We start from the raw sequence: 18,944 nt of genomic DNA, 5'->3' as shown, positions 1-18,944 counted from the left end.
TATAACAGAATTTAGCATTCACAAGGAAAATGGAAGCTGATTGCCACATAGACTATATGCCAGAACACAAATAGATTCAAGTATTCAAGAACTTAAGAACTAAACAGAAAAAAAAGGAAAAGGGAAGATCAGGTCTAGAAAGGTGGAGGAACCAGGCCAGTAATGAGGAAATACAGCATATCAGTGGCAGAAATCCAAACAAAAATAATGTTTTGCAAGTTCTAGTCTAACATCATATCTAACATATCACAAATACATGACCTCTTTTTGTTGTTAAAGGAAAGCTTAAACTCTGATTTAATGATCCTCCTTGTTAGACAGCTGATGTTTCCTATCTTCTATGGAGGTAGTGCTATTTAATACCTTTACCATACACGGTATCAACAATCAGTGTATATTCTCTGCATTTTTTCCCACCTGAAGAAATTTCACAGCTTAGATTATCAACATTGCAGCACTCTGCTTCTTCTATGTGATTTCCCCACTGAAGGTATAACTTATTTTATTACAACAGTACCATAATTGTTACTATAGCTCCCATTCCCATTTTAAACAACTGAAGTATTTCAGGACACCATAAAATCTGTTTCCAGCTGAAATGCTGACATTCATTTCAATATACAGAAATATAACAGTAGCACAAAGAAATACAGATTTACTGATGCCAGCGGCATTTCTGTGTACATACATGTTTCTGTCTTGCAAAGGGTTTCCTTTACAAAGGCTAATGCTTTAGCTGTATTCAGTATTTCCAGAAGTTAAGTTAAACTTAATATGGTGTTCTGAATATCTTCCAATGTATGCACACAATTGCTTTTTCAAAATATATTTTAAACAGAGTAATGTCAAGGTTCACAAATAGTCACAATAATGTGCAGATTTATCTGATCATCAGATACTACAAACTATGTATAAATAATACATCATTAAAGAACTCCCCAAATGTGTGTTTACTCAATTAATAATTCACATTTAAAAAACTGTTAAGGACATTTTCCTTAGCAACAACTTTGCACTAAAACAACACTGACATTATCAGCACTATCAGAAATACTAAAACTAGGAAAAAACAAAAAATAAAAATAAAATGGTACACTTAAAAGCCGCCCTCCTTCCACTCTGTACTATTACAACATACAGACAAATGTGAGATTTCTGCACTAAAGGGTTTACCGCACAGCAGTTTTGGAACGGTTCTGATGATAGCATGTATCATCATAAAAATAAGTCTGAGGTTTGGGTTCATCAGATCTCAATTAAATTTCAAGTGTACAGCAGATTTGTAGCATTCAGACACTGATTTGCAAGTACACGCAGCTGCACAAACAGTAAGTTCAGTGTCTCAAGTCATTACCATTTACAGATTTCCTACCACACTTCCGTTAACATTGGGTAGGCTTGAAGCTGGAGCCTCGCTGTACTTCAAACATCACAAAATGTACCCTCTCCGTAGTCTCTCTGCTTGAAATTCCATTTATTTTTGATAGTTGGACTGAGAACTGGTAACGTATGCTGCATTTCATAAATTCCTAGGACTTCAGCAGTTGTCCTTCAGAGCTGCAAATTGCTAAACAAAACAGCCAATAAACTATTCCAGAATAGTTTCAAATTTTAGATAGAAGCAGACATGGTGTATACCCAGAATTAGCTGCTGAAGTCTTCAAACAGTGTGAATATACACACAATCCTTTAAATGAGTCGCATGTAAAATAGAAATGGCACTAACCAGAGTGAGATGGACAGTTTATCAATCTTCCAAGGCAGATAAATTCAGCACAATCTAGGTCAACATACATGATTTTTAGAAATATGAAATACAAACATGAAATCTGTGTTTTGAAATTTTTTTTTTCCTTTAAATTTCACCAACAAAATGCTTACTAATAACCTTGTTTCCTAGAAAGCAAGCAGATAGCAGGAAAATTACTTGTTACTTGATGCTAACATAACATATTCGTTAGTTGGGCAAATATTTTCCCCATTCTCTTCCAAATCACAGGTCACTGAATTAGAGTTAGATCTTTAAGGACCTACATAACTTTTTTCACAAGATTATAGGGTTATATTGGTACTCTAATCTTTCTCACCCCATCTTGTGCAGGATTAATCAGTTGCTGCCTTTAAACCAAATGAAGCTACATCCATAAAACTACACTGTACCTCAAACTGTACTACAAATCCTGTGTTCAAAAATAACACATGCATAATGTTAATACCAGAGGCCTCCTATCATACAGATTATTAATGGAGTAGCAAAATTGAAGGTACAGTGTCTTACGCTGATGGGAGTAGAGAATCAAATAATTAGCTTACTGTATTTTGTGCCAGGAGTAGAAGACATTTGTAGTGGAATATTGTAATGTTTTTCTGCAACTTTCGTTCTCTTTACAAGAATGTCACAGCCACTCCCTCTTGCAGCTTCTTTTCAAAGTGTATGCAAATACACATACCAGAACTGAAGATAGGAATCAGTATCTCCATGCTGCTGAGCCTCTGCCATACAGCTAAGTCTGCTTTAAGATGCAGTAGTGAGAAGCACAAAGCAGTTATTGTGAGAGTTTATTCTCCCTCTGTGATACAAAAACCCCTTTATATTTATTATTCCTCCTTAGCTCAGTGACCAGCTACCATCCAGATAGATTCAAAATACCTCAGTGACCCAGTTTTATGAAGCAGTACTTAGGCTTAAGAAGCAAAACAATACCCATACAACTACAATTGTGCAGGATCCTGGAAAGGGCCTGGAAGGCTTTTTTAAATTAAAATTGGCCACTGAAATTCTCAGTGACACTTACCTGAGTGCTTCTATGGCAACTTTACAGGAAGTCTTAATTAAAAACATGACTCAACAACTACTGCAGCAACAAAAAACCAGAGGAGAAATTAAAGTCATACAACAAAATTGATGGGACTCTGCCTAATCACTTACGCTTTCAGCAAGAAGTAATACACTTTCACGAATTGGGAAGACCGCTATTGATTTAATCACTCCAAGTATCCGTAATAATAACACAGCATTTTAGAAAGATGCAGCTATATACACTTTATAGCAACATGCAGCAAATATTTGATGATTATGAGAAGAATTGTTCTGAATTTTCTCTTTCCGTATTTTCAATCACTCCTCTGTTTTCACATGTTGTGGTAAATATCAGTGACACCACTGCAGCAGGACAGATTAGTTGCAATGAATATTGCCCAATTTGTTTGTTTCTGTGTCTCCAGTTCCCCTTGCAAACATGCTATTTCTTTCTGCACATTCATCAGTTATTCAAAATTATTTATCAAGGAAGATTTCACAAATGGATTTCGCCAAGCTGACTCCTGAACTCTGAATAGTCTATCCTTTTGCTGGACAAAAAGGCAACTAGAATGCTCTTATTTCAGTTTCAGCAAAACTCAACAGAAATGCTCAGGTTTGCCCTTTAAAACTGGTCTTCCTTGAAATCGTGAAATCACTTTTAAATGGATTTACCTGCACCCCTTTAAGTTCCACACTAACATAACTGTAGACATTCACAAATACTAATGAATAGAAAGAGCATTTTTTGATATACGACATGAAAGAAACTGTGCCTTTGGGCAATCTGGCACTATGGTTATGTTATCTACCATGCATGCCTTTCTGCTGCTTCTACAAAGTATAGACACAAAACACTAGTACCCAAAATAGTATAGTATTCACATGATTTCAGAGAGTTCCTGAGAGAATTACAGAAAGAAAATAAAACTGCTCTGATGATAACACAATTTGTAAAGTGATAGATTTAAAATACCATGGTAGAATACAGGAGGGGCAGAAGACAGGAAAAAAAAAAGAATAAAAACAACACTTGGATTAGAGATATCAGATATTTAGATTATATTAAGTGGCATAATTTCATTTAACCCACAGACATATGCTAACTCATATCAATTCATAATATTATTTTGGTTTGCTGAATGTACAGTGGCCATTTGCCTAATAAGTCACACTCTAAATGCAGCTCAGAGGGAATTGATGGAATTTATCAAAGAAGAGTAACTCTACAGTTGCTCAGTGTCTTACATGTGTTCCTTATGTAGTTGCCAGAGGGAGGATGCTATGTTACACGTGTCCCTCAGTCTGACCCCAAGGGCAGTATTTTCCGTATAGTTTTCCACCGAAGATGTACAAAGTGCAATAAGCTAGTGGAAAACTGGAGGAAATCAAAGATGTGCCAGTGATATTATAAAACCACCTTCCCTCATTCACATGGTAAAAATTCAGTGTTTCTTCCGTTGCTATTTTGCCTATGTTTAGCTGGGTCTGCTTTTAAAAGAGACTGACAAGGTGACCAGCACTATTTCAGGGCCCCCCTGTGCAGAGCACTCTGGGGAGCACGAAGTAGCAAAACAAGGTAAAAGCTCACTTAGGCGGGAGCTGCATGTGGGCTGTCAGGCTTAGCTGCATGAGGGCTGTATTGAGAGGTAAGAAAACTAGACCAAGGCATTCCCCAGCAGGACTGTTTTTGTAGGTCCTTCTGTGTACATCCATATCCTTCTCAACACCACCCCTTGCCAATTACTCACCTCTGTCTTCACTTCCATCTTCTTTCTTACCCATGTTCTCACCTGCAGACTTAAGGTCCCCAAACACTTTCTCTTTGTTTTCTTGACCCAGACTGGAAAAATATAGTTTCTATTTTTGTAGGTGCAGGTAAAAGCAAAGATAATCACCACTGCACTTAAACTTGTTTTCATGCTGATAATATGCTCCTGTTCCTAAGTTTTAGAACACTATTCTAATGGTCTCTTCCCAGTGTAGGTGAGCTTGTAAAATTACTCTCATCACTTTTAGCAGCTCTGTTCCGGTATGGACATGAAGGGATGAAGTATAAGATGGTCTGAGCTGGGAAGGTCTGAGCTGGGTGGTCGGAGCCAAAGAAAGATCAAGCATTATGCATCTGATGACTGTCCTTGCACTGAAAACCAATAGCCTATGTGTGCCACCATGAGATAGAGAAATACCTTCTTCAGAAAAGCAGACACTTTGGATATGCCATCATATCAGCCACTAGAAGAGATCGACCAAATCCGTTTCAAATTGGAAAGGATCTACTTCTGTCACGGCTGAGTGAGACAAAATCTTTCTCCCAGATTAAGTGCCTTTAGGAAAAACACATTACACAAAAAGTTAACACGGTGTAAAACTCAAGGAATTTCTCAACCTGAAGCACTACAGGATTTTTTAATACCACCTTTTCTTTTTCTGTATCTGCCCCTTCAGAAACAGGCTGCATTAAAAGAAGACGAACAAATCTGCAGCCCCCAGATGAGAAAGCCTGGCCAAGGGCTGATTCCCTTGGGAAGGGACTTTTTAATGTTTTCAATAAATAAATACTGCTCCCTTCCTAAAGACAGAGGTCTGATTTGCAGCCAGGGGAGCCAGAGTGGAAAAGACTGTGGGACAGGGAAGGAAAGATGAAGTCTGTAGAAAAGGGGAATGCTCCAAAGGGTATGGTTATGACAAATGATCGTGTGACATGAAGATACCAGGAAAACAAATGCTACAGTGTTTAAGTTATTTGGCACAGATGCTGTTCTGATTAAAGCAAAAAACATAAAAGCAGTAAAACCTAAGGTAGCTCAGAAAGTCTTCTAGCTCACAGAAAGGCATCCATCACACTTCCAGCAGAGCACATTTCTCAAAATCCTATTGCGAGACATATTAAAGGACAAGACATCATTCTTACAGCAGAGATCCCCTCTCCAGCACTGTGACAAAGGGGGACCCAGCATTTGTTTTTTCTCAGGATTTGCCTTTATCCCCTCTCCGGGGACCACACTTCAACTTCCAAGGAAATCTCTCCAGTGCTGATATCATGGCTCATCACCTCTTGGAAGTAAACACAAATTGCTAACAAGAGCTGATGCTGTGCTCTGTATTGACTTTGGCAAAAATCCATCCTGGTTCATGACGGCAAGAGCACGACAGGTTTTGGATGTTTTTTTATGCAGCAGAGCTCCTCTCCTTTGCTGAAGCACAGCAGTATATCCCATGAGCATCGCCTATCTTCACAGTTTAAGTAGCTCATGTTAAAAACAGCACTCTTTTCTCATTATACCACGTCCCCCAGATCCACATTTTCTATACAGCTCCAGATGACATGATTGGGGGCAAACTGTTATCATAATCACATTAGGAGACTTTGGAATGTATGATGCACAAAATCTCACAGTCTGGCAACACTGAAACTGGAGTCTGATGGAGAGTCAGATCGGCCCAAAGTACAAGACAGACAAGTAAAACAGACCCCAAGACTAAAAAGCAAAGCGATGAAGTATGAGGTCTCTCAGAAGCAGAATTTAACTCAAAATAGGGATACAAACTTTCTTCTCCAGATTCATCTACCCATTCATGCTCTAATTAATTTAGTTCATTTTCCAATCAGATTACCCAGTTTGCCAAATATCACACAAAAATTGCCTGGTAGGACTTAAAGGAAATCAGTTTATCCCACAATACACAACAACGCACACAGCACACACAGTCCCAAGTCTTTGTTCTTTCTGACTGAAGGTCTTTGACATTAAAATTGCAAAATCTGTTTTCCGGGAATTTTTTTGCCTGTAATTTACAGACACAAATAACAAATGTTATCTGAGTACATTCATAAGTACAGGTTTTCTCTTGACGTGTCAGTGGATGTTGGATCATTCTTTGTTCAAGCTGAGGAATGGAAAAGCATTGCCATTAAGAGACTTTCCCACATGCTTAAAGGAGCACATAGCTATTAGGAGCCTTGAGGGAACCCTTCAATCTTGCCACTGAAATCCAAACAGATCTGAAGTTGGCCACATATTAAAGAACGCAACAGCCGGTAACACAGTCAAGGGCTAAACCCTTCCAGTGCGGGCAGTACACTGGAGCACTCACTGCCTGGAGCACTCACTGCCTGGAGCACTCACTGCCTGGAGCACCAAATAGGTAAGTTTCTTAACTTATTTTATCTACTCCTGTACAACTGCAAAGACTTCTTAGAGGAACAAACTAACAAACATGCCTGAGTTCTCAATAAAACAGATCTCCTATGGCTCACACAGGTATGTGCCAGATGGCAATTCACTACATATAAACCAAAGGCATTGCAATCTTTTGTGTTTAATTACTCCTTATACCTGATTGAATATAACAACACATTTATAACAGCTGCATTTAAAATGAAATGAATGCCAAAAAAAAAAAACCCAAACCCTCTACACAACTCCACTAAAATCTGACTTCACACATTATATTAGGTCATCAGCCTGGAAAGACTTTCCACTTTTTTTGTGCTAGAGGCACAATTGCCCACTGAGCATGTGTAAAGACTAAGGGCAAACAATACTTTGATTCACAGTGACCACCTTACCAAGAAATCTAACTGAACTTAGTCCCAAAAATCTGTTCAGAAGGGGAGGGAAGGAGCATGGCTGAAAAGATTGACGTTACTCTTCCTGTTTAACTGCAGTCGACACAACCACAGCTCCAGTACAGACTTGGATGTTTTAAAGCTAACAGAACTGTGCAACCGATACACCAAACTACAGAGAGGCAGGATCCAATCCATAATAAAACTATCTTTTTTAAAATTAACTAAATTCAAAATACGCTTGTTGTAGTATACGCTTACTTTAGTACCTGGAACGAGGCAGTACCTGGCAGTAAACAGTGTTGCATTTAATGTCTGCTACTACGCTGAGGACTGGGTCAGGATACGGATCTGTTACTGCGTTTCACACCTCATCATGGAGGCTTATTTGCGGCTTTTAAAAGCTCAGTTGCAGAAGCAGACGCTAAACCATGTGAATTGGTATCAGTGAAAAATTTCCCCTTGATTTCCATGGGCACTCAATCAAGCTCAGGAATGATAGAGACCACAGGTGTTTACTGCGAAATTTTCTCTTGACTTCAGCCCTGGTTTTATGTCACTACTTCCATCTGCTATGCCTTGTTTCTCTCTGTATAAACCACAACAGCCTCAAAGCACACGTGCCAGTATTTTGCTAGACTGGGGCCAGAAGGCATAGCATTTTGAGGGACTGATCCCGAAAAAGTTCAAGATAAAAAACACACATGATCAAGATAAAAAATATGGACAACTAACTCCACTCATCTGGGTTTGAGGAGTTTTTTCCTCGTAATCACTTTTCTCACAGTTTTCAATACCAATGTTACAGCAAACATACGAAGAGTAATAAACAACAACGTGAGGACACCAGTCGTTTTATAGTATTGAAGATGCAGGTGTGTTCCAAGCTAGGTCTGTTTTTCAAAGTACTGCCTTTCCCTAGAAAAAAATGAACTGATAAACCACTAAAAACAATTAAATTATTTAAATAAAAAGATAAATAAATTTTTTTAAGTACCAGCTTGTACTTCACATGGTTTTGTTACATTCTGTTGCTTAGAATCTCTCCTACGCCCAGACTCCTCAAACAATTTCAATATATTCATTACTTACACAAATGGTCCTAATGATTTTAGTAGGACTACTCACATGAAAAAAAACTTACATATACATTTCAACAAAAAAGGATGCATGCCACAAATGGAAAAAAACTGTAACACAGATCTGCTTCTAGCACTTCAGGACAGGAAAGAGAAAGAACAAGAAAACAAAGGGTACACTGTTCTTCAGCTGACGTTGGCACACACCTAATAAATACAGCCAATTACAAAGGATGTTCAAAACTATTTATAAAGCTGAACGTGAATAGGAAGCATTTACATCAAATACTGCTCACCTGATACACATGTATTTAACTATTAAAATTTAGTTCCGTTTGCAGTTTTGATGTATGAGAACCATAACACAAATGACATTAATTGTATCACGATGAATTTAACAAAACTAAAGGACGTGTCTGCACGGCGAAGCCAACGAAAGCTATTCCCCTTCCCTCCTACTACCCTCTTAGAGAGACAACTGGACTATATTCAAACTGCTGCTGCAAACATAGTAACCAAGATACTGAGATAGGCTTATTATCAAAGAGGAGATAGATGCTTTCACAAGCCACTACTGTTCACGAGTCAGACTTTTCCCATCTCCTATTGAGTTTCTGTCTGGCTTTAGGTTAAGTTATGAATTGCTGCTGCAAATTTTCAAACAGCCTTTTTTTGTTGTTGTTCTCTTTCTATAGAAAGCAAATATGTACCAAGGAAGGCATCATGAACTAGGTAAGAAAGACCTGTATGAAGTTACTGATCTATCTGAAATGGAGCAGTCCAATAAGACTAACCAATATTATTTACCTTTCCAGTCCACAAAGAAAAGAACAATCGACTCCAGTTGTGCATCTGAGTAGCAGGTTAAGTAACTGCAAATTCTCTGGAGAGACTTTTCATTTCACAATCCAAACACATTTTTAAAAGTGGCTAGAAGCAAATTATTGGGGTAGATAAGAATTTAAGGTGCACTATATGAAGACTGGTATGATAAAAATTTGCCAGTGATTCAATAGCTACTCCTGTAAAACAACAAACTGCACAGTCGACTAGATTGTTACAAAAGTTACACTGAAACTAATGCAAAAGTTACACTGAAACTAGTGTGCTTTTTATTAGTTTCTGTGTACCTCGCAGCCAGGAGCCGCTGCAACTTGACACGGTCTCTCTGGGTACAGTCATGTACGTAGTTTTTTTAAACTGCCTCTCAACTAGCTGCCAGGCCCTTAAACTCAGATTGCTTGTTTTCCAGCTTAAATTACAATTTTTAAAGGAAGCAGGATCACCCTCTACTTTTTACGGCCAACATTTTCATATTGAGCACCTTAGGTTTCAGGCGGATCACTGAGAATCACCAAAATGTATCTCTATAAACTGGAACCAGCTCGGTACTGACAGACCCGCAGTAATCGGGTTTAATCCCACACCAAGCTGCCATCAGCTGTCTTCGTTTCACTGACACCGAGGGCAAAGGCTCTCACGAACTTGAGTGAGCTCCTCAGCCCGACAGCCGTACTTACGAACACCGTTGACCTGGAGGCAAAGGTGGTGTTGGTCTGCCTTTGCCAGGAAAGGGAAGACAGGGGTGCAAGAAAGATGCTGGGGGCTGGTCGGGGGATAGCGGGGGGAGAAAGCTTCATTTGCGGAGCCGGCAGCCCTTTACGTCCCGTGCCTTCCACCGGCCTGGTTTTCCCACGCGGGTCCCTGCCAGAGCAGCGGAGAGGAAGCAAGCAAGCGGCTGCACGCTGGAAAAAGAGCGCTGGAAACCCTCAAACCGGGGAAGCAGATGTGGGGAGGGCTCTACGCACCTGCAAGTACAGCGGGCGAGGGGTCAGGCTGAACTCCGGTGCGGCCGTTCCCCAGCAGGGTATTGCATCAGCACCGGCGCAAGCCGCTGCCAGGAGGGCCGTTCCCCCTCCGGAGGGCGGCAGGGGCGGTTTGCTGCCGCCCGGCTCCCCGCGGGCCGGCGCGGCCCCGGCACCCCCGTGGCCGCGGCCCCGTTTCCACTGGGGCGGCCGCCCCTCCCGCCGCCGCCGCCCCGGGGTCGCGGGGTGCGGGCGGTGGCGCCGGCCGGCCCGGGCCTTACCTGGGGATGTACCTCGCCTCGTCCCCGAGCCGCACCTCGAAGTCCCTCCAGGGCTGCTCCAGCCCCGCGGCGGCCCACGCTGCCGCCGCCTCCTCCTCGCCCTCCGGCTCGCCGCCGCCGGGCCGCCGGCGGGTGGCGCCGCGGAAGCCGCGGGCGAACTCCGGGAAGGTGATGGCCCCGTCGCGGTCGCTGTCGAGGCGCTGGAAGATGGCCTCGGCCTCGGCCGGCCGCACCCGCAGCTCGGCGCAGAGCGCCGCGAAGTCCTCCCGCTCGATGCGGCCCGAGCCGCTGGCGTCGCAGGCCAGGAAGAGGGCGCGCAGGCGGGACAGCTCGTCCCCCGCCGCCTCGGGATCCATCGGCCGGCGCCGGGGCGGAGGGCGCGGATCCTCTGTCCGCGGCCGGGCCGGGACGGGACGGGACGGGATGGGGCGAGCGGCGACGGCCCGACCTGGCGGCAGAACTTTGCCGTCGGCTCGGCGGGGCGGGACGGGCCCTGCTCCGCCCCGGCGCCCCGCGGGGCCGGGCGCGGCCGGGAGGCGGGGGCGGCCGCAGGTGGCGGCTCTCGCCTGTGGCAGGCGCCCGGCCGGGCCGAGGCGGCCGCGGCACTCGGGCGGGGACAGGGACAGGGACAGGGGCTGCCGGCGCCTCGGCAGAAAGCGGGAAGGTCCCGACCCGGCGGCCGGCAGGTGCAAGGGCAGGGTGATCCCCTGGCGCACCTCTGCCCAGTACGTTGCTGACAGCCCGGGTAACTACTCACGAACACAGCGCGTTAAAAACACCTCGCACCCCCCTGCAGCAGTCAAATGCGAGTCCCAATACTATGCGGTCACTGTGAGGTGTTAAATCTCATTCTGTTTTCCAGCAGGATAAAAATACTGTTTATGCTCACGGAAGGCAAGGGTGACCCAAAGTTGCACTGGATAAATTCTTGCTGACCACGAGTAGTCTTGGAGCTATAGATTGCCAAGTATGCGCTCATTGCTCTCCCATCACCAGTAATTTAGAATTGTACATTGTTAAAATACCAGCTCAAACTGAAAATGCAAAAGCTAGATTCAAATCAATAAACGGAAGGAGCCAGATTTTCAGTGCTCTGTATAGAAGAACTAGCGTCTGTCTGTCTTGACAGAATTCAAGACTTCTCACTTCCTTGAAGTCAGACTCAAAACTCAGATTTCATTGGAAGCAGTTAAATTTTAACTGGGGGGGGGTGGGGGGTGGGGTGTATTTCCCTGCACTTACTCTTGTTTATGTGTATCTGCAACTGTAAATTGCGTACACCGAAGTTGTGATAGAGTTAAACAGAATACAAATCCAACTATCGAAACAGTTTCCTTACCGACTGAAACATAGCCCAAGGCTAAGTACGTCACCCAGCAAAGCACAAATAGTCCAGCTGACCTCTCTTTAGAATAAATCACCTACTGTAAATGGGAACTTTAAAGTGCTCCTCTGCCTAAGAGGTGTTGAATGCCCTCAAAGGAAATTATTATTATTATACAGTTTTTGATTATTATTTTGTCAGGCTTAGACAGGCTCAGCCTAAAATCCTGCCAACAATCTGCCTCTAGTTAATAAAACATTTTGTGAAATGTTCCCTGCACTCTAGAGAAACACAGCTGTTAAATAATATGGAATATAAATTTTAGCTTAAAAATATAAGAGGACTGAATTACTTCAATCTATGATTTTATACATTTTTGTCACTACATTTCCAATACACAACAGTAAAATACTGAGAGTAGCAAAGTGGTATCATCTTCAGACTCTGAGCCTAGCAAAATCTAGTGTTTTAGTAAAGCAGAGTTAATTTAACAAGTGTTCTTTCTGTTCCATACTTTCTCATCTGCCCATCAAATTTGTGTACCCAAGAGTATCATGAAGCCCTTACAAAGCTGATGAAGGGTTGTTCAGCCATCAAAAGAGACAAACCTATCTTGCTTACATACACCAGCTCTCTGTTCAAAGGAGTCAGGACATTTGGCTTTCAGTGTCGACAAGATCCTGAGCTGAATGGGAACAGCCTCATCCGCGCCTGAATGTGTCTCACTAGCCAGGGAGTTCCCACTCAAATCAATGTGCGCACCTTCTTGTTTACTTTTGTGGCTGCAGGTTTATGAGTTCACGTTTGTCAGTAATCCTTATCCTGCCCACTCTCTTACTCACTCTGTTCTGTGTATCTCTTGTGGTAGTGACTACCTTGGACTGCTAAGTAAATTTTGGACATCTAGCTCCCATCTTTTTTTTTTCCTCTGAGATTTAACATCATCTTTTCCTAAACTTTTCTGTGTAACCCTGTTTTTACATGACTTGGGATTTGACCCTCCTGCTGCAAAGGTCTGCATCTATGTTTTCTTTGAAAGCTTTATGTTTCTACTTATGTGATACAAGTAAATAGTAAATAATATTAAAAACAAATGGAAATTTTCACATCAATATTCAGTTTTGAATCAAGCCACATAAAACTCCTGCAGTATTTGCCAATGCGATGCCTACATGGGCCAGATTTCTGCCTTCATGTGCAGGTAATCCCTTGTGCATTCAGCGGATGTCAAAAAAGGGAATTTGGTCTTTGGCATCTCCCTTATTTCCACTGTTACAGAAGTTTTGTCACACAAATCTCAGGCACTGGCATGAAGTACGGTGTGTCATTTAGCACTGCCATGGCATAGGTATATCCTGCAAAACAGATGGTGCCCGCAGTGTTACACAATGCCACGCCACCAGTGCTTGCTTGGCAGGCCATGGTTCAGTCAAATGATCCTAACACAACAGCACAGAGATAACAAATACAAGATGATTTATTTGATGAGACCTAAGAGTGAGTGGTGAGGGCAGGATTCCCAGCAGGCAATGGCAAAACAGCGCTTGGTGGTGAAATTATGTGCCTATTCTTAGAAGGATCTGTCCCTTCAAATCCAGCTGTAAATTAAATAAATATGCAAAAGCAAAGCACCATTTCTCTGGTCTAGTAGTGTGGCTATGGTACAGAGGCAATTTTAAATTCATAAGTAAGATATCGAAGCTACAGATACAGATATACCCCATGTGCAATTTTCAGTCTATCTGTTTTACTTCACCGTGCCATGAAGCACACAAGTTAGCCAGAGCATCTGTTCGGCTGAAGAGGCAGAACATGAAATCATGCTCAGGAACTTCAGGGAGGCCTAAGATAACACATGAACAAGAAGAGATTCATTGTATCATTACTGAAGTGTCCTATTGTACTGAGTGGGCAAAGGTGGGGTTTGACGCTGTTATAGACACAGAGGTTGAATGGAGCAGATTAGAAGAGACAGGGTAACCAGAAATGGGAGGTGTGGCACCACGTGACATCGAGACCTAGAGTTGCCCCAGGAAGCAAAAGAGCAGCGGCCAGTGGGATAAGTTACAGAACTCTTAAATGCTGTTTGAATACATGTGGTATCTGAAAGTAACTCTGCAGAACTGTGCAGAAGCCCAGAAAAGCTGGAGTGCTGTGCTCCAGGCAGATCCCATACCTGAAAGCACAGCCCTCTTCCCATCCCTCTCTATATATTGTTTTAGGAATCTTACATACATAGTAATGGAAGACTTTTGCTTGGAATATCAAGCATCTAAAAGTTAGGAAATAGAACATAAACCGGAGCAATTATTCAGTAATTTGTTTCTCTTCATCATCGTATGTGGCCTTGAGCATTATTTACAATTTAACAGACAGACACTATTCAGACCTTACTCTGAAGACAGAGTATTTGTTTTCTACAGTTCTTACATATATTAACTAATCTTCCCAATATTATGCATGGTTAAGGGAGTGAATGGATCCTTGTATGGTTGCAATAACTCTCTTATTCACCTTTGTCTGTTTTACATTCGGACAGTTTAAGCAATTTAGCACAAACTGTGCAGTTTACTTGGAAAGTAGAGCATAAGTAAAATAGAACCAACCAGTAATATAGAAACATCTTATTGAAAACAGTTAGTATTACCAGCGCCGTGAAAATTAATTAATTAAACCTACTCCAATTTCTCCACTCGCCGACACAAACTCTACCACCTCTGCAAGCCACCATATATCTCAAAGCATCACAATGCCAGTTTGGCACTCCATCCCTTCCTTTTGTCCCCATACCTGTTCACGAACCTCGCCCTCTCCCTACCATCAGGAAGGGAAGCACAGTGTGTGCGGGCAGGTGAAGGGCATGGTGAGAGGCTGGCATGCAGCGTGGAGTGGCTCTGGGAGGTCTCCAGCAGATGGGCCGTGGCAATGGTTCTTCGCCCCCGCTGTTTCCCTTCTCTGCCTTTCTCCTACTGTGCCTTCATTTGCAGTTTTTATTACTTCGATGGCATTTTCAGGTGTTTACCCAGTTATATCCAGGCATGCACCTCATATGAAGCATATAGGATAGACGATAGATGCACATACTTAAATGCCAAGTCTGGGCAGATTATAGACCATTGCTACATTCCCTGATGTATAATTTTTAGTACTACCGAATGTGACTCACTCTTATTCTCTTCAGTTAAAAACTAAAGGTAATGTATTTAGTAATAGCCATCATGCAGACTGTACTTCTCAGATATGTTGCATCATTATAACCTCTAAAGGGGAAAAGGCATAATCTATATCTTTAAAAACATACTCCAAGGCAAAGAAATTATGTAGCTGACATAATATTGCAAAAGAACACAATTTTATGCCACGACTTTATCAAAAAATGAGACACAAAATGACATAAAAGCTCTTTGTCAAAGCAGAGGTACATTTAAAAGCCAAAAATGTCTCTCAGAATACACAGAATTTTTCATTCAACTGAAATGTTGGGACAGTGAGGTTATGAAAGATTTTCACGGTTTTATTGATTTCTTTAATGGACTCCAGACCATGACTGAAGCGGAAACCATACAGATGAAGCATCTTCAGCCTGCAAGAGAGAAAATAAACCATTAATAAAAGAATAGTGAAGTTCCCAAGATGCTTTTGCAGAAATTATTAAGTATTGGCAGCAAAGGAGGTATAAACATCTGGCAGCCTTTTTAAAAGCTTGTCTGTATGATCAACTGAATAGCCAGGGAGATGCTGAAATGACCAATAATGACTGCTGGCCCTAGTTTGGAGGTGTTAGCAGTCATCCTCATGCTGCTCTAACAAGAGTGCTCCAACTCCAGAAATAACAGAAAAAGACTGTTCTAAAGACATGCTGTCATTTTGCCAATTCTCAAAATCCGTAGTGGTTTTGAATAACATAAGCATATCAATAACATAGCAAAAATTGTTTGTGAATTTCATCTTTTACAGGAAGGCTTTCGTGGTGATTTTCATGACATCTTGATTATTTTTTTTTGTTGTTCTGTCCTTTTTTTAAGGTGTTAGGAATCCTGACAAATACCTTGCTTTTTAGTGAACAAGAATGGAAATGCAAAATTGGCTGAGTGAAATGCAAAAGAAGTCACTGAATCTTAAATTCCACCTTCAGGTATGGAAGTAACACTTCCTCAGAAAAAAAAGGGGCGAACAAAACTGTTTGACATGGAAAGATCCACAAGCATTCTCAGGAAATAAAGGCTTTTCTTTCTGTGTCTTTTCAGTCCCACTAGGCTCAAAGAAATCAAAGCTGCTAGATCCATTCTGTCATTATTTTCTTGGGGTAAGGTTGGATTGCTACAACAAGCAGTAATTACATTGCTCTGTGAAGAGAAAACCTGACCACTGCTTAATTTCTTACTATGTCTTTCTCCACAGTTGTAAAAGAAATTAATCTAAAGCAAAATTCTCTGAGTCCATTTGTGAAAAGAACTGAAAAGAAAAACAGTTATCCCGTGCACAGCGAAATAACATGTCAATAGAAAAGTCATTTAATTACATTAGATTATTATATGCTGCTCATTATTAAGAGTTCAAATTTCACCATGGACTAAATATTCCTTCATGCATGGTCACAGATGGTGAAATCCGTATTTATCAGGTTCCTAAGTTTCCTACAGAAGCCATGAAGAGAGTTACTGGTAGTGCTCTAATGGACAGAATAGTCTACAGAGAGAAGCAAATAAGCTTTCTAGGTTAAGATAGTATCTTTTTTTAACTGAAAGATACAAGCTATTAAGTACATAAGCCTTCCTTGTGTCTGAAAGTCTACATACTTTTTCCAATTCTAATAGTCATTACATGTACTGATGAACCTTCTCTGTTCTTGAAGAAATAGGCATCTGAAAATGCAATTCCCCATGTGCAAATCTAGTTAACGATGAGCAATGCTGAAGACAGAGGATAGATGTGTCTTTTTCAGGACAGAGATGAACAATGTTAGGTCAAACGGACATATCTCCTTCCAGTTAGAATTAGCTTTGACCTTCTTCTGCAGAATGGTGCCAAAGCTCTTTCAAAAACACAGCAAGGTCCAGGTTTTCCTTGCAAACAGAAGGGTCACTGTTTCACCCTCTTCCTATCTCCCTTTCTTGCTCAATGTGTTGGAACATTTCCGCAGGAGCAGGAGAACCAAGTTTAATTCACTGCCCTGCCTGAAGCAAATTAACTTTCTTTTTCCTCAGTCAAGTCTCCTAACCACAAAGCTGCTGGGCACAGTGATAGAGTTGAAAAGCATTCAGCTGCTCAAAGCCACTGCTCCAAGTATCTGTGTTTTACAGTGCATTATAACTAGATAAAAATGTCCTTGGAGCAGATGCTGGATGCCAGTTTTCCCTATGCCAGTGGATCACTGATCCATCCTTCATTTTCCTCTATCTGGCTCAAAAAAACCTTACATTATTTTCACAGGTTCTGGCTAAATGGTATGTATTCAATCACTTGAGCGATGATAAGACTGCCTAAAGGACAGGGTTTCTTACCTGGAGCAAGAAATATCTGAATCTGTTCAGACAGAGAGGAAGACTGAATCCATCTCCAAAGTTGTGTGTAATGCTCTTACCTTCAGGCTGCTCTATAAAGAAGACACACACAATCAGTACTTCTTTGTACTTTATCTTGGGTAAAAGTGGCTGCCACTGTTTCAGTGTGTGAAACAGGAGCCAAACTCTGTGTATTGGTATCAGAGCAGACCCTTAAAGAATGGGGGAAGAATGTCCCATTTCTGGATACCAAGAGGATTTTGGCTGTTGAGCTGCTCAGCGCCTACAAGGGCTATTGGACATGCCCACAACTTCAGGCTTCTGGGCATTTTTCCTGGGGAAAACAGAACTGGTCAATGCCCCATTGAAAGCAGTTTTGTATGGTGCCTCTCAGTCCCCTTGACTGCAACTAATAATTTCAAAAGTGCCAGATCTCAGGCAAAGGCACTGAAACTCAACCACCTACACCGTTAATTTGTTTAGAACAAACCCCTGGCATTGGATGCAGGACAACTAGCATCTCCCAAATGATTTCTCTGTCCTAATGAACACTGTTTTGGAGATAGAAGTCCTAATGTGGTCACCCTGTTTTGGAAGGTAAATCCAATTTAATAATAATGAAATGGACAATGCCGTGCCCACTGGCCTCAGTACCAGAAAACAGTTCTGACATTTTTAATTTACTAGGGTAGAAAAATAGCTTGTGTAGGCTTTTTTGTTTATAAAAGGTCAGAATAACATCTGAAATTATAATCTTATTAGAATTTACTTTCTGCATATATAATACTTTGAAAATAGTTTAAATTTAAATGCTGACTAAAACTGAACACAACTAATTTGACTTTTCTCCACCTAAGCAATGTTAATTCTGTATCCTGTGAGAAATAGAGTAAGTGCATTCAAAAATATTAAATAATTATTTATTACAATGTACGACCAAACAATATTGCAATAGAAGAATGGAGAGCTGGCCAAGAACAAAGGTGTAGTAAAGCATCCCTCAAGGCTCTTCTAAATAGGAAAGTGTTAAAGGAAATTCATGGGGTTTTTAAACCAAAGGAGATTAAAGGTTACATGACTCAGAGCTGAAAAGTAAAACAAACAATAGAAGAATCACAAAGTTAAAAAGTCACACTAATTCTTCTGGAATGTAAGAGAAAATACTCTGCTTGTTAGTCTTGAAGAGGAGTGAGATTTTGTCATAGCCTTAAACAAAAGACTTGAAAAAACATCTGCCAGAGTTTCTACCAATTTAAGAGATCCTATTTTCTCATTGTACAAATTACAGAAAAGAAAATGCATCTCAGCAACATAGTATAAAATCAGAAAGGATTAATTCTATTGGATGTTTCCTCTTCTAAAAGGTCACTAAAACTAAGTTCCTTCTCATCTGCCTCCAAAGCATAAAGAAAAAAATTATGTTCTTATGAGCCCAAATCCATTAACAGACTTAATATAGCCTTTAGGTATCTGTATTCCCTTGCAGATCTTCAAGATTTACAGAACTGGAAAAGACTACAAAAATAACTATTTCCAATGTGTAATTTTTCTACAGGTGAAACTTCTTCCACAAATTGT

This window comes from Calonectris borealis, chromosome Z (assembly GCF_964195595.1).
Source record: "Calonectris borealis chromosome Z, bCalBor7.hap1.2, whole genome shotgun sequence".
NCBI classification, from domain to species: Eukaryota; Metazoa; Chordata; class Aves; order Procellariiformes; family Procellariidae; genus Calonectris; species Calonectris borealis.
The sequence above is the reverse complement of the archived record's forward strand: the minus strand, read 5'-3'. Positions refer to the sequence as shown.